The sequence below is a fragment of the Papio anubis genome, chromosome 19 (genome assembly GCF_008728515.1).
Source record: "Papio anubis isolate 15944 chromosome 19, Panubis1.0, whole genome shotgun sequence".
Taxonomy (NCBI): domain Eukaryota; kingdom Metazoa; phylum Chordata; class Mammalia; order Primates; family Cercopithecidae; genus Papio; species Papio anubis.
Window position 1 is genome coordinate 55,647,531 of NC_044994.1, and position 16,153 is coordinate 55,663,683.

Genomic DNA, 16,153 nt, shown 5'->3' on the forward strand with positions numbered 1-16,153 from the left:
TGTTGAGTTGTCTTTGTTTTTTTCTTTTTTGAGATGGAGTCTCACTCTGTCGCCCAGGCTGGAGTGCAGTGGCACGATCTTGGCTCACTGCAACCTCCGCCTCCTGGGTCCAAGCGATTCTCCTGCCTCAGCCTCCCGAGTAGCTGGGACTACAGGCATGCGCCACCACGCCCAGCTAATTTTTCTATTTTTAGTAGAGATGGTGTTTCACCATGTTGGCCAGGATGGTCTCAATCTCTTGAGAGTTTTCTTTTTCTTACTGATTTGCAGGGCATTTTATACATGTTGAGTGTGTGCAGTACATGTATCTTCTCTGGCTCTGAAGCTTGCCCTTTCATCTTAATGTGATCTTCTGATAAACAAAATTTTTTATTTCAGTTAAGTCTAGTTTACTAATCTGTTTTCTTAAGGTTAGTGCTTTTGAGATATTGCCCTATGTTTTCTTCTAGATGGCTTAGTATTTGATCTTTTCCATTTAAATCTACAACACAGAATTGATTTCTGTGTGTGGTGTGCATTAGGTGTTAAGACATATTTTGTCTGCACAAGGTTAACCAATTGATCTAGCATCATTTGTTTAAATGACCAGATTTTCCTCATTCTACTGCATTGTCACTACTGTCATCAATTAGATGACCTTGTGTGTAAGCCTGTGTCTAGACTTTCTATGTTCCATTGGTTTATTCTTATGCCTATATTACACTGTCTTAATTGCTGTAGTTTTACAACAAGTCCTTTTTTAAAAAATTGTGGTAGAACGCATACAGCAAAATTAACCATTGTTACCATTTTTACCTATAGAGTTCAGTGGCAGTAAGTGCATTTGCATCATTGGGCAACCATCACCACCCTCCATCTCCAGAACACTTTTCATCATTCCAAACTGAAACTCTGTATCCATTAAACAAACGCTGTCCAGTATCTCTCCCCTAAGCCTCTGGCAATCACCATCCTACTTTCTGTCTTGATAAACTTCACTAGTCTAGGTTCCTCATATAAGGAGAATCATGACATTTGTCGTTTTGTGACTGGCATATTTCAATTACCATAATGTGTTCAAGATTCATCCGTGTGGTAGCAGGTGTCCGAATTTCTTCGCTTCGAAGGCTGGATGATATTTCACTGCATGTGTACACCACATTTGTCTACAGACACTTGGGTCGCTTCCACCTCTTGCTATTGCAAATAATGCTGGTGTGAACATGGGTGTACAAGTATCTGTTTAAGTCCTTGCTTTCAGTGTTGTGGGGTATATACCCAGACATGGAGTTATGTAATAAACTTTGATATCTGATAGCGTAACTCCTTTAGCATTGTTCTTTAAGTAATTTTTTTTAAAAAAAATCCCATGAATTTTTAGAATCAACTTGCCAATTTAAAAAAATTCTGGCATTTTGATGGGGATCACTTTAAATCTATAAATATATTTTGGAATCATTGACATTTTTATACTTTTGAGGCTTTCATTCCATGAATGTTGCAAATTCCTGTTTACTTAGATCTTTAATTTCTTTCAATGATGTTTTGTAGTTTTCAGGGTAGGGGGCTTAAACATCTTTTGTGAGATTTATTCCCAGGTATTTGTATTTGATGTTTTCTTGATGCAGTTGTAAAGGTGTCATTTTAAAAACTCATTTTCTAGTTATGCTTGCTGGTGCAGAGAAACTCAATAGATCATATATTTTGAATTCTTAGCAACTTGGTTCATGGGGCGGTTGTACCTGATCTTCCAGGGCACAAGTTTAAATCTCAGAATGACTGTAATCTCTGTTAATTTATCTGCTTATTGAAGTTTGTGAAGTATGTTAAGTGGCCCAAATAAAGACAGGATTTGCCTGGTCTGTGCTTCACCAGAAATCACTGGTGTTGGTGTTAGTGTTGGTCACACACTGTGAACAAATGCTGGGTTCACGTCTAGGATCCAGTTCTAGTGGGTTATTCTAGTCCACAGGTGTTTATGCAGAGAGCACAGGCAGGAGGTGGGAGCCAGGAGCCAAGGCACATGGAAGAAAGGGGCTGTTCTTGGCTGGGACAGGAGGCTGGGGCTGAGAATGATGTGAAGGCTGGCGCAGGTCTAATTTGGGAGGTGCTAGGTAGCAGAATGCGCCTGGGAAAGGTGTGGACGTTTCATGTTGGGTCAGCTGGAGCCATAGAGCAAGAGCTTCCAGGGTGGTGGCCAGTATGAAGGGACATGTCTATGATGGCCACAGATGGGGAATGAGAGGGAACTGCTTCCTAACTCCTGTGTTCTCTATGTCTAGGACGGTGCCTCTGACTGTACACATATTTCCTTTTCCTTTTTCTTTTCTTTTCTTTTTCTTTTCTTTTCTTTTCTTTTTTTCTTTTTTTTTTTCTTGAGATGAGTCTTGCTCTGTTGCCCAGGCTGGAGTACAGTGGCGTGATCTCGGCTCACTGCAACCTCCGCCTCCCAGATTCCGATTCTCCTGCCTCAGCCTCCTGAGTAGCTGGGATTGCAGGCACACACCACCACACCCAGCCACTTTTTGTATTTTTAGTAGAGACGGGATTTCACCATGTTGGCCAGGCTGGTCTCAAACTCCTAACCTCAAGTGATGCCCCTGACTTGGTCTCCCAAAGTGCTGGGATTACAGGTGTGAGCCACCGCGCCCGGCCCTGCACACATATTTTCTAGAAAAAGGACAGAAATTTATTTCATGTTAAGCATGGGGAACTTTTAGGTTGTGTAATTTTAAGAAAGTCTTTTTCACAAGCAATAATAAAAACAGTAAGAATATGAGTAAAACGAAGAAAATTGTCTTTGAGAAGAAGCAATGTGAAGGTTCTCACAGTTTGTCATGAAGCCACTAGGGGGCAGGGGAAGACAGCTATTTGAAGCCACTGAAACCCATAGCAAACCCCATCCTTTTTTTCCCCACCAAAGAAAAGCTTGAGTTAAGAGAGAGAGAGAGAAAAAAAAAAAGTATAGCCCCAACCACAAACGGCTTTACCATTATCAAGAATTTCTAGTTTTGTGAGGTAGCATATATTTTTTATTTAGAGTACTGAGCATCAAATGCAACTCTAGCTTTAACTTGAAATTAAGGCTGGGCATAGTGGCTCACGCCTGTAATCCCAACACTTTGGGAGGCCGAGGAGGGCAGATCACTTGAGGTCAGGAGTTCAAGACCAGCCTGGCCAACATGGTGAAACCCCATTTCCACTAAAAATACAAAAAATAGCTGGGCGTGGTGGGCGCCTGTATTCCCAGTTTCTTGGGAGGCTGAGGCACAAGAATCACTTGAACCCAGGAGGTGGAGGTTGCAGTGAACTGAGATTGCACCACTGCAGACCAGCCTGGGCAACAGAGTGAGGATCCATCTCAAAAAAAAAATAAAAAAGAAAAAGAAAAGAAAAGAAATTCAATGGGTTAGACAAAATTCAGTCAAACTTACTGTTTAGCACCGTGCTTCCCACTTGACCGTAGAAATATGCAAATACGTATACATTGTGGTCACTCTCCTCAAAGAGTGTTTGGTCAAGTTTAGAAAACGAGGACCAGATAGTGGACATTTAAAATGGACACAGGTGCTTTCTTGGTCACTGCCATTTGATTTTGAAGGATCCTAAACCCAAAGTATGCCCAAGGGAATCATCAGGTGTAGCCTTGTTCTGGTCTCAGAAAAGTTTGAAATTGTTGCTACATGATAGATCTTTTCCATTGGAACTATTCCCGGCTCACAGAGCACAAAGACAGACAATAATGTTATAGTGAACCAGCTGCCAGGTGCAGTGGAGAAGCACAGTTACCTCTGCTGGTCCTTCACAGCTTGTGAGGGTTTTTTAGTTAATTATCTTATGCAGGGAATTAAGCATTTAATGCGGCCCTCCTATGGGTTGAATTACAGCACCTTTTGACCCTGAGAGTCTATGATATCCCAACAATCTTATGAGGTAAGGATGAAAGATAACATCCCATTCAAAGAAGGTGAGGCTCTGAGGGCTGACTTCTCCAACTTCATTCATGCAACAAATATTTATGAGCTCTGTGATAGACCTGAGGAATATTAAGGAGCTCTCAGAATAATAGAGGAAAGGGACACATGAGCTTCAGAACAGAGTGTGATGTGAGGTGCCATGGAGATGTATGCAAGGTGCCATGCAAGCAGTGAGGAAAGGTTCCAAGACTCAGCTGATGGAAAGGGACCTGAGGCAGCACAGAAGTGTGACTTCTTAGTTCACACTTGACTATCTTCAAGGCACCTGGCAAGAGCGAAATTGAAACCACTGTGAGGGGATGTGTCTGTGATCTAAGCTGCACAGAATTCCTAGAGAAGACAAAACAGAATAAAACAAGACCATCTCTAAAAGAATTTTATAATAAAAAATTATGAAATACTAAAGAATGCATTCTGTCGTGAGTGAAAGTAAGCATTCATTCCAAACATGGTAGCTTTCAGATAACAAAATGCTCAATTGAAAGATTATAATATGTTTAAAATAAAAACCATAGAAGAGAGGCTAACCAAAGACGACAACTATGACCAGATGGATTTGAAGAAAAACAAAATAGAACCTCTATAAATGAAAAATAGGACCTCTAGAAATGAAAAATAGGACCATTTAAACACTCAGTGGATGAGGTTAAGCAGCTGCTTAGACACAGCTAAAGAAAGAGTTTGTAAATTGGAAGATGGAGCCAAGGGGAAATAGGGAATATTAAGAGAAACTTAAGAGACATGAGGGTAGAATAACAAGAGCTATCATATCCCTAATAAGAATTTTAAAAGAGAATAGAAAAAAATAAGATGATGGCAATTCTCAAAGAGACAGTGGCTGAAATTTTTAAAAGAATTGATAGGAAATATTATTCCTCAGGTTGAAGCAACAAAGAACCCTGAAATAAAAATAAAGGCACAGCTAGACACATGAAAATAAAACTATAGAATACCAGATAGGAAAAAGGGGGATTAAATTTATCTGGATCAAGAAATGAGAGAGAGAGAGAGAGAGAGAGCGAGCGCGCAAGAGAGCGAGAGCAAGCTTATCTACAAAAGAATGACATTGCTAGATTAACAACAGCCTCCTCAGTATCCACAAGAGAAGTCAGAAGACAAGGCACAAGCTAACAGAAAATAACTACTAGTATAGACTTCAAAACCTAGTTAAACTATTTTTCAAGTTTAAGGGCAAAGTACAGTCCATCCTCTGTATTTGCAGGTTCCACATCCATAGATTCAATCAACCGTGGATTGAAAATATTAAGGAAAAAAAAGCCACAATGATACAACAGAAAAAAAAGTACTGATTAAAAACAATACGTATAAAAACAATTTACATAGCATTTATATTGTATTAGGTATTATAAGTAATGAAGAGATTATTTAAAGTATAAGGAAGATATGCATAGGTTATATGCAAATACAATGCCATTTTATATAATGCATTTTAACATCTGTAGATTTTGGTATCTGCAGGGAGTTTTGGAATATCCTGCGGATACCAAGGGAGAACTGTAAAGAAATCTCTCTTTTTTTTTTTTTTTTTTTGAGATGGAGTTTCACTCTGTCACCCAGGCTGGAGTGCAGTGGTGCGATCTTGGCTCACTGCAGCCTCCACCTCCCACGTTCAAGGGATTCTCCTGCCTCAGCCTCCTGAGTAGCTGGAATTAGTCACAGGCCACCGTGCTTGGCTAATTTTTGTATTTTCAGTGGAGATGGGGTTTCACCATGTTGGCCAGACAGGTCTTGAACTCCTGACCTCAGATCTGCTCTCCTCAGCTTCACGAAGTGTTAGGATTACAGGCGTGAGCCACCGTGCTTGGCCTGTAAATAAATCTGTAATTAAATAAAAATTGTGAGTTTACTCCTAGCAGGTCCTCCCTGAAAGAAACACTAAAAAATGTACTTTAGAGAACAAAAATAAGTTGAGTATAAAAGGAATGAGTAGAATGCGGGAAGGCCTCTGTTTTCCTAGTCATTTTTCTCCCTTCACCTCCTATCTGACAGTTAAAAGGGACTGGTGAGGAGAATGTACACCAGATGGAGATGGCAGGAGAACACAGTGGGTCCTTCTGTCATCCAACTGTCCCGACACTCCCTGATCTTTGTCTACGGTGCTAATTGTGTTCTGAACTCTTCTGTCTAGGGTCCACCTCAGCCCACCCTCCCAGGGCTGAAGGTGTGCATGGCATCCACAGGGTCCCTAAACTGCCTCAGAAGAACTCTAAACTGCATAGACTGCTCAGGCTCAAGAGATAGCCATAATTTCTGCTTTTGCAAGGGAATCTCCCAGATGTCTTCTGCTATCTCCCCAGCAATATCCCATTCATAGAGCATGCTTGACTTTGGGTTCCCTTTGAATCAGACACTAAGACAAGATTCCAGATCACGCAGTTTGTTTGAAAGATAATAACCCAGGAGATGCTGGCAGGGGAGTGGGGAAGTGAGACAGGAAGAGAAGGCAGCCAGTAAAGCCTGTGTTATCTATTCAGCTACCACTGTGGGTGACTGAAGCTTAATTCCACTTGGGAAACTCTGGAAGCCAATGTAGAACACATACATTGGAGTTTTTACCTGAGGAGCAAGGGAGCTGGGGTATATATATACCAACTGTCAATCATTGTTGGGTGGCTGTTCCCAGGGGCATCAACTCCCTAGCACTTCAGGCAGTGGCACAGGTAGCAAAGGGAGCTCCAGGGCAAGAGAAAGTCCTCAGGCCATGAAATGGGTGCTGGCAGCTAGCATGGGAGCCTGTCAGCACTGAAGAAGAAGGACAAGGGGAGGCATATGGGGATCTGGCAGCATCTACTATACCCCCTAATTCAACACATTTTGGGCAAATGCACTTTTTTACAGGTGAAGAGAGAAAGACCCCAATAAACTCAGGGCAATAATTGGTTGTCTTCCTCATAGATAATAAGTACTTTAGCTTCCTATTTCTTACTGATATTTTCCAAATGAACCCTTGTCCCCAGCTCCCAGTTCTCTGGCAAACATTGGGAGGGGGTGCAGGCAGCCTGGAGCTTTTCACAATCACTAAAGTGACAGAATCTAAAAACACCCAAGTGTGTGATTTGGCCACTGGCTTTGCTAATGGCCTAGCAGGCAGTCCAGCAGGTGGACTTGTGCTCCGAAAACCACACAGGTGCAGCTGACTCTGAAAACAGCAGGTGATGAATTCCAAAGAAGCAGGAAATCCAGGGTACTTCAACTTATCACTGACTTAAAATACAAAAACGAGGACACACGTTTATGTTACTGATATTTGCCCAGACTTGAGTACTATAAAAAGAACTAGAGAGAAATAGAATTAGAAACATACCTTTTGGCACTCTTAAAATAAATTGGAATAAAAAGCCTTTGAGAGTGACAGGAAGAGAACACTGGGGCAGATGGCATTGCACTCTGTAATTTAGCCTTGGCCATAACCACAGTTGGGGGTGACCTGTCCTAGCTCATAGAATAACTTTAATGACCCTGTTCTTTCCCTTCTTTTGTTCATTTCTATGGCCTACAATCTTATTTTAAATGCATGGTATTTTATAAAGTCTGTAATAGCTTGGGCATTTATTATTCAAAAGGAGGGTTGAGTTAGTTACCTCACCTGTAAAATAAAGATGCTAACCCTTGCACCTCATTTCACCTTCCTCTTGCTCAAGAGGCAGGATCTCAGTTGAGAGCCCTGCATGTCTTGGCAGCTGTAAATGAAACTAGTTAAAAACATTTATGACATTTCCCATTTTTACTAGAAGATAATTATATCATCAATGCTTCTGTCCCTAAACCGAGATAAGCCACATTACTTGATGAGAGTCTTGTTATATTTCATTATCAATCTTTCTGCTTTCCATCATTCATTCCACCCATTAATCTATCCTTTCATCCACCTATTCATTATTCCATCACATCCAGCAGCCAGTCAGTCAACCAACCATCCTTTCTTCCATCCCAACCCTCCTTCCATTTATCCATCCAACCAACCCAAGCATTCCCCTGTGTTCTTTCTGTCCGTTGTCTTCCCTTTTTCTTTTCTCCCTCCCTCCCTTCTTTTCCACTTTTTTTTCATTAGTGCATCACAATCTATCTGTCTGTCTATCTGTCTATCCATCCATCCATCCCTTTATCACAAACATCCAAAATTAATTAATATCGCTGGTCTAAGTACTAAGCTAAATAAGCATTGAAATACAGAGGTAAAATGGTCTTACCGTCAAAGAGTTTATCCTTTAATAACATTTTTAAAAATCTAGGAATGGGATATATTTTTTTACCTGTTTATTTCAATGGAAATAATTTTCTCTAGAAATATTTGTGAATCTCCACATTTAGCAGTAACGACATTTGTGGGGAAAGTAAAAAGTGAATTCTTGAGAATTGTACCACGATTCAAGGTGGGGGCCATCAAGCAGTGGCTTCCACGAGCTGCTTCCCTGTTTCACCTTTTCCTTTTGTGGGTTTTTAAAAGTCACCCAATTTTGTGGGTGAAAGTAATATTTCAGTGTGTGCTTTTTGTGAATGTGGCCCAGATTTTCTTTTGGGTTCTTTCTTTTTCTTTTCTTTTCTTCCTTTTTCTGGGAGCTCTTTACATATTAGGAAGATTAGGCCTTGTTTTTCATATGAATTACAAAAATTTTTTTTTCCATTTGACATTTAAAAATTTAGCATATAGTAGTCTTTTCATTTTCATGCAAAGGTTTAAAAATGTAGTAGGACATGTTAGTCTCTTTCTGTATGCTCCTGGATTTCGAAAAGGGTTGTCTGGAGAGAGTATACCCTGTGCCTCTGCAAACCCGTTGGCTCTGGGAGCCCAGAACTGTGCTGTGTGCGGTCCTGACCATGCACCTGCTCCAGGTCACGGAGGGCACTGCAGCTCCGTGTTGGGTTGGCTGCCTTCTCCTTTTCTTTTTGTTGAGCTTTGTTTCATCGGAACAGAAGCACTGTAAATATCTCACAAATCTATTTCAGAGGGAACGGAATTAGGAGTGGGCTTATGTCGGGAAAACAATACTACCAGGCCTTAGAATTCTGCACCCTCTCTGCCCCCTCCTGCCTAACCCCCGGGAAGGTTCGCTTCGGGCTGCAGTGTGCAGACCAGCCACAGTGGGCAGCACGGCCCAGTGGCAAGTGGTATATCCCAAGCACGAGGGGGTCTTGAGCACACTGCACATGCTTTTGACTGCACTGACTGCAGCTCAGTAACTTACAAACGACGTCCTATGGAAGCAGATCCAGTCGACCTCCCTCAGAAAGGAAGAATGCATGTGGACAACGTGTCTCACTCTTCTACTCAAGCGATCCCCACTCCTCGGCCTCCCAAAGTGCTGGGATTACAGGCACGAGCCACCGCGCCCGGCCTCAGAATTTCATTCCTTTTGAAAGCTCAGCAATATTCCACGAAATGTGTATACCACATTTTGTTTATCCTTTCAGCTGCTGATGGGCATCTGGGTTATTTCCACCTTTGGGCCCTTGTAAATAGCTGCTGTGACTGCTGCTGTGAATGCTGATATCCACGTATCTACTTGAGTCCCTCCCTCCAGCCACTGGAGTGCACACCTTATAGTGGAATTGTTGGGTCTTATGGTAATCCTTGTTTCACTTCCTGAGAAACTGCCAAACTTCTTTTATTTTTAAACAGGAGATTTGTTTTTCCTCACTCAGGATCCTGGGCACACATCAGCTTCCTCATTATTTCCCTGGGCCAATGAGCAGGATTTTTCCAGCCTCTTCTCCCTGGTGCATCACCTTTCCAGGGTCTGGTACCTCACACAAACTCAAAGCCACACCCCATGAAGGAGAGGACGTGTGGCATTTGCTCATGGATCTGTCTTCTCCTTATGTTGACTTTGCAACAGTCTTTGACCCAGCAGCCTGCCTCTTCCTTCTAGAACCACTTTCCACTTTTGTGTCCTTCATCATTTCTCCATCTCTAACAATATAAGTTATGTGAGGACAGGGACATTTTCTTTCTTGTTTTCTATTGCAGCCTCTCAGCACAAAATGGTACCTGGCACACAGTAGGTGCCTAGAAATACTTGGTGAATAAGAGAAAGTGCTAAATCCTTTCTATACATTGTCTCATTTAATGCTCATAACAACTCTGTGAATGGATAATTATCCTATTTTATACTCAAAAACAGGACTAGACAGTTCAAGTAACTTCCCTAAGGTAACATAGCTAGTGAAATTCCTATGCTCTATGTGTTATCCAAGCTATAATAGAGCAAGCCTGCACCATCATCCCTGAAGAAAGCTGTTACTCCTCCAACTGCCCACTGGCTGTTCTGGAAAACCCCAGGAATGCTGCCCCTGTGATGGGTGGGATCCTCCCTGCGTCCTGGGTCTGTACTCAAAGGTTCCCATCCTGTCCCAAAGCTGTCCTCCTCTGTGCCCAGAGGAAGGGACCTGGTTCTTCCTTGACTACTCTATCCTCAGCAAGGACCTTCTCCTTTTTAACTTTTTTTTCTTTTCTTTTCTTTTTTTTTTGAGATGGAGTCTCACTCTGTCACCCAGCCTGGAGTGTAGTGGCACGCTCTCAGCTCACTGCAACCTCCACCTCCAAAGTTCAACCAATTATTATGCCTCAGCCTCCCAGGTAGCTGGGATTACAGCCCCCCACCACCATACCCGGCTATATTTTGTATTTTTAGTGGAGACCGGGTTTCACCATGTTGGCCAGGCTAGTCTCGAACTCCTGATCTCAGGTGATTCACCTGCCTTGGCCTCCCAAAGTGCTAGAATTACAAGCATGAGCCACCATGCCCAGCCAAGGACCCTCTCCTTTATGTCCCACAGCAGTGCAGAGGTCAGGCAGTGACATTTAATAGAACATTATTCATAGTTTGAGTCTAATGAAAGCACAAAACTGAAAAAAAAAATTAAAAAATGACAAACATCCTTGGGCTCAGATCCATCACAGGGCTCCTGGTTGGGCCACCCTGGCCTCAAAACCAGCCTGGCCCCTAGTGCTCTCACAAGCCAAGCAGCTCACCCACCTCCCCAACACACCCCAAGCATCCCCCTCGTGTTAGTCCACTCGGCCTGTCATAACAAATTACTACAGACTGGCCGCTTAAGCAATGGAAATGTATTTCGCGGAGGCTGGTTCTGGAGGCTAGATGTCTGAGATCAAAGTGCTGGCAGGAATGGGTTCTTCTCAGGCCCCTCTCCACAGCATGTAGATGCCGCCTCTGCCTGTCTTTGCGTGGTCGCCTCTGTGTGTGTATCTATGTCCTGTCTCGTCTGCTTATAAGGACATAGTCACATTAGATCAGGGCCCACTCTGACAACCTCATTTTAACTTAACTGACTCTTTAAAATCTCCACTTCCAAATGCAGTTACATCACAAGGTACTGCCAGCTAGAACTTCGGTATATGAATCTGGGGGGCAGGGGGACTAGCCAGCCCATAGCGACTCAGCGGAGAAGTACATTTCCCCTTTCCCAGGAGTGTAGGGGAGTCCGCCCCCCTGTCGCGGCAATCTTGTTGGCCTCTTCCAAAGATGACCGCCAGTGGCTCTATTCGTTTGTTTCTCCTTAGCCAGTGGGGGAAACTCTCGAGTCACATGGCTCTGTGTGAAACAATGGGTGTGTGGTGGGGGATGATGGGCTAAAAAGCCCACCAAACTGTAAAGCTGCACAATTCTGTATTTCTAAACTATTTCCAGAGAATATCAATTAGGAGATGATGTGGGAAGCGGGGAAGGGTCAAGAGACAGGTAGCTGAAAATAGAAGCCCATCCTTAGTCCGGAATTCTGCTTGTCCTCAAGGCTAAGCCTCGCACGTCAGCCCTGTGGATGGAGCTGTTGCCCATCCTGTGCGAACAGAGTACCTGGCTTCGTGGGTATCAATCCAGGACCACAAAGCATAGCTTTCTTTCTCTCCTGGAACCATAAATTGAGGTCTGTTCTGTACTCGTCTGTGCGCCAGGTCTTGGCAGCCTTCTCCGGACCTTGGGGCTCTTTGAGTACTTACAGTCTTTGTTCAAATAAGCAGTCTCCTGATGGCTGGCCCAGATGTGGAGCCCACATCTGGAAGCTATCCCTTGTCTTGGCTCAGGCGTTCAGGCTTAGGCGATGTGTGTTTCAGGTACAACCACACCCTGCCTGTTGGTCTAAACATAAGGGCCTGTGCAGGGCAGAGGTCTTGGAGGCTGGCGGCTGGCTTGGAGACAATGCGTTAGGTTAAATCCTAATGGGCAGTCATTTGGAAATATACAGGGACCCCCTGCCAATGGCATCATGCTGTGTTCCTGTCTTACCATCCTTCCCTGTTTTTTCTTGGCAGGGCTCAAAGTGCCAGGCCTGCCATAAGCACCCAGCAAGCAACTTCCCTTATCTCTCTGCAGCTTGCTGGTGGGGCATCTTGACTTGGCCTAGGGTGGGGAGTGGTTATCCGAACCTCGGACTGGGTCTTCCAGTTGGAGTTTATAGCTGAGATGTATGGTGCAGGCATGAGGGAGAAATAGCCCTGCATCACAAAGTGCTGAGTTCAGGGGGGTTCCTATACCTAAGAAAAACCATGCCACAAAGCCCCAAATGCAGCACAGCCTACTTCAGACCCACAGCATTTTTCCGAGAAAGGAAATACCCTGTTCACCATCACCAGGAAGAGCAAGGACCGAGAGGGGTTTACGTGCAGGAAGGAGGGCGGCTTTGTCTGCACCTTTCGTCTGAGTAAATGCTTGTTTCAGGAGCTTGTGTCAAGCAGTTAGTGCCTGGTGATAGATTTTGAATATGACAGGTCCAAGGATCCAGGATCCTCACTGATCCTGTCTGACCTGACCTAGGAGAGATTTTTTTTTTCCCTTGAATCAACTTAAAAGTTTCTCAAGTAGAAAATTTTAAAAATACAAATAAAGGGAAGAAAATAATTCCTCAAATCTCTACATCATAGATGGCCACTGTTCACACTTCGGCTTATATACTACTGCAATGGACTGAATGTTTATGCTCCCCCCAAATCCATATGTTGACATCCTAACCCCCAGGTGATGTTATATGGGAGGCGATCAGGTCGTGAGGCGGAGTCTACACAATTGGCATTCATGCCCTTACAAAAGAGACCCCCCGAGAGAGCTGTCTTGGCCCTTCTACCACGTGAGACAGAGTGAGAAGAGCTGTCTGTGGACCAGGAAAAGGGCCCTCACCAGACACCAAATCTTCTGGCACCTTGATCTGGGACTTCTCAGCTTCTTAAACGATGAGAAATACATTTCTGTTGTTTATAAGTCACCTAGTGTATGGGATTTTCTTATAGCGACCAGAATGGACTAAGACAACTGCCAACCTTTCTCTTATATGTATGAATAAACACTTCAAAATAATGACACAGAATTACTCTGAAATATTATTTCCTAACCTGCTTTTCACTTCACAGATGGTAATAATTTTCTTTTCTTTTTTTTTTTTGAGACAGAGTCTAGCTCTGTCGCCCAGGCTGGAGTTCAGTGGCGTGATCTTGGCTCACTGCAACTTCCGCCTCCCGGGTTTAAGTGATTCTCTTGCCTCAGCCTCCCGAATTGCTGGGATTACAGACATCCACCACCACACCCAGGTAATTATTGTATTTTTAATAGAGACTGGGTTTCACTATGTTGGCCAGGCTGGTCTAGAACTTCTGACCTCAGGTGACCCACCTGTCTCGGCTTCCCAAAGTGCTGGGATTACAGGAGTGAACCACCACGCCCAGCCACGATAATAATTTTTCATGTGTAAAGTGGTCTTGTCAGAATCACTGCTGCCTCTTTTTTTGGGAACTGAAAATCTGTGGAGACAATTTTAGTTGTCATAATAATGAGGGGTGGGAGTGGTGGCAATGTGCAAATGCTATTTAGAAGGCAAGGGAATGAAAAATTAGATGTCCTCCAAAGCTCGAGTCCAGCCCCAGTTTTGAACATCCTAATGGACATTCATACAGGTAAAAAAAAATTATAATGATTTGAACCCCAAACCTAACTTCATTTTGCATATATGCACGAAGTTTTTTTGGTGTGGTTTTAGTATACACTGAATTTTCCAGCAATGCAACTAATAGTGTGTTTAGACCTTTTCCTGTGAAATGTTGACCACCTGGAGAATCTCATCAGCAATGGCAATATCAGTGACAGCAGCTCAATCAACATCTCAGCATGACACCACTTGTATCTACCTGTGTGGTGGTCACTTTATCTGTGATGGCTATACATACAGGTGAATATACTTATTTAGCCTTCTGTTTCCAAACATCATATAAATAAAGCGTCTACATTTAATGGAACATTGTCTTATTCCCACTAAATCTCAACTTATTTAAAAGTAGATTCAAGCATCTGAGTTCTTCATTGTATCTTCAAATGTAGTTGTGCCTAAAAATTGCAAATTGACACTGATCTCTTGGCAATGCACACTTCTTCTAAGCTCTGCCTTCTGCCTCTGGGGCTGGAAACCTCCAAGTTCCAGCTCCTATGTTCGCTCCCATCTTGCCTCACTTGAAGGTCTGCCAGTAGGAGACACTGGCTTCTGGTTCCTCATGGATCTTATGGTATGAAGGATGGCAGCCACAGCCTGGCTACCAGCGACTCTAAGTAACACCATTTCTGTTTTTGCTTCTCCAGTTCTCAGGGGGCAGTCATTCTCTGTAGTTACTAATCCTGGAAAACCCTACCTTCATCAATTTCCTCTTCCAGCCTTTCCAAAGCCTTTGTAACCAATTCTCTATATTAACTTTCCTCTGAAATACCTAGAGTAGTTGTTTTTGTGATTGGACATATGTGGATAAAAAATACCTAGGTTTTATTCTATTTGAATTGTGTGTATTATAGTCAGGCCATTATGTACATTCTTTTAAAAATTATGCACCTGAGTAAATATATTATCTGTGAATTTAATTTCGTAACAAAAGAGGGGTATTACAAAATATTTATTACTATTAAAAAGAGGTGTTGAGCTTGACAGAGTTGAAAGCCACTATGTCATCCTTTTTAGTGACTTCCTTTATCTTCTTCCTTGTTAGTGACTTCCTTTATCTTCTTCCACCTTCCCTGCTCACATGTCATGCCCCCATTTATACCGTATTAGTTACTTGTAGCCTTCCTCCACCAAAAGATAAGCTTTATGAGGGCAGCCATTTAATCTGTTGTGTTCACCCTAGACTACTAGTATCTGAATATGTTAGCTACTCAATAGATACCAAATCAGTACTTGCATATGTTAATTACTCAATAAATATTTTTAAAACAGATGGATGAATCTTTCAGATCTTGGCTTTGACATTATTTCCTCCTGTAAGTCTTTCCTGACATGCCTTGGTCAGATGAAGTGTCCATCCTTGTGAATAAAATGATAACAGAATTGTGGATGAGAACCAAATAACAAACAAACAGTTAACACATAGTATCCAATCAGATTGTAGAGAGGTTATTAGAGTCCAAACAAATGATGAAGGAAATTGATTACAATATGGCAATATTGTAACAATAATCAAACCCCTTTCACCTCTTTATTACCTGAGTTGGGTAGGGGCACATCTACCCAACTCAGGTAATAAAGAGGTGAAAGGGGTTTGATTAAAAAGTGGATAAAATAGAAACATGATGCACTGGTTGAAGACTAAATCCCAGTTGAAAAGCGTGGCTTTGGGTTTCTGGTTGATGGAATTGGTTCAGTATATTCACCCATGCTTGGGTAGGGTCAATCTAAGAGTGCCCATGCCCATATCCCACTCAATCTCTGACCAATAAGCAATTTCACTGTAGTCCTGAAACTTCATGCCAGTCTTATCAGTGCTGTCCCAAGTGATAAGAATCTGTCTTCTCTACTTAAGTAGCTTTACAGTTCTAAGATTATATTAATATAAGTAGAGAAAAGGTGAAGGAGAACAAACCTGTGGTATTAATATTTTGCATTAAGTTTATTAATAAGTTTTATAATCAGGATAATCTACATAATAAGGGGTAGAAACAATATACATATGAAGCTCTGATATATCAATTTTGGGACTTCAATCTGAAATACATCATTGGTATTAGAACTGCAATTTTAATTCATAAAGTATAAGAGAATTTGATTAAATTTTAAAGCGGTATTTGAATGTTTAAGAAAAACTGACCTGAAATAAGTATAGTGTGTGTGAACCAATTTCCCATCTACTCAGGAGGCTGAGGCAGCAGGATCACTTGAGCCCAGGAGTTTGAGGTCAGCCTGGGAAACATAGC

At 42.4% G+C, this 16,153-nt stretch overlaps 1 long non-coding RNA gene across 1 annotated transcript; it reads right to left on the reverse strand.

Annotated features, from left to right (window-relative positions):
* Nucleotides 1-14,807: 14,807 nt before the first annotated feature.
* LOC108583125 lies at nucleotides 14,808-16,153 on the reverse strand. Its single transcript, XR_001897434.3, has 2 exons — nucleotides 16,048-16,153; nucleotides 14,808-15,266 (listed from the first exon to the last, which is right to left on the reverse strand). It is a non-coding gene; the product is annotated as an uncharacterized LOC108583125 (long non-coding RNA).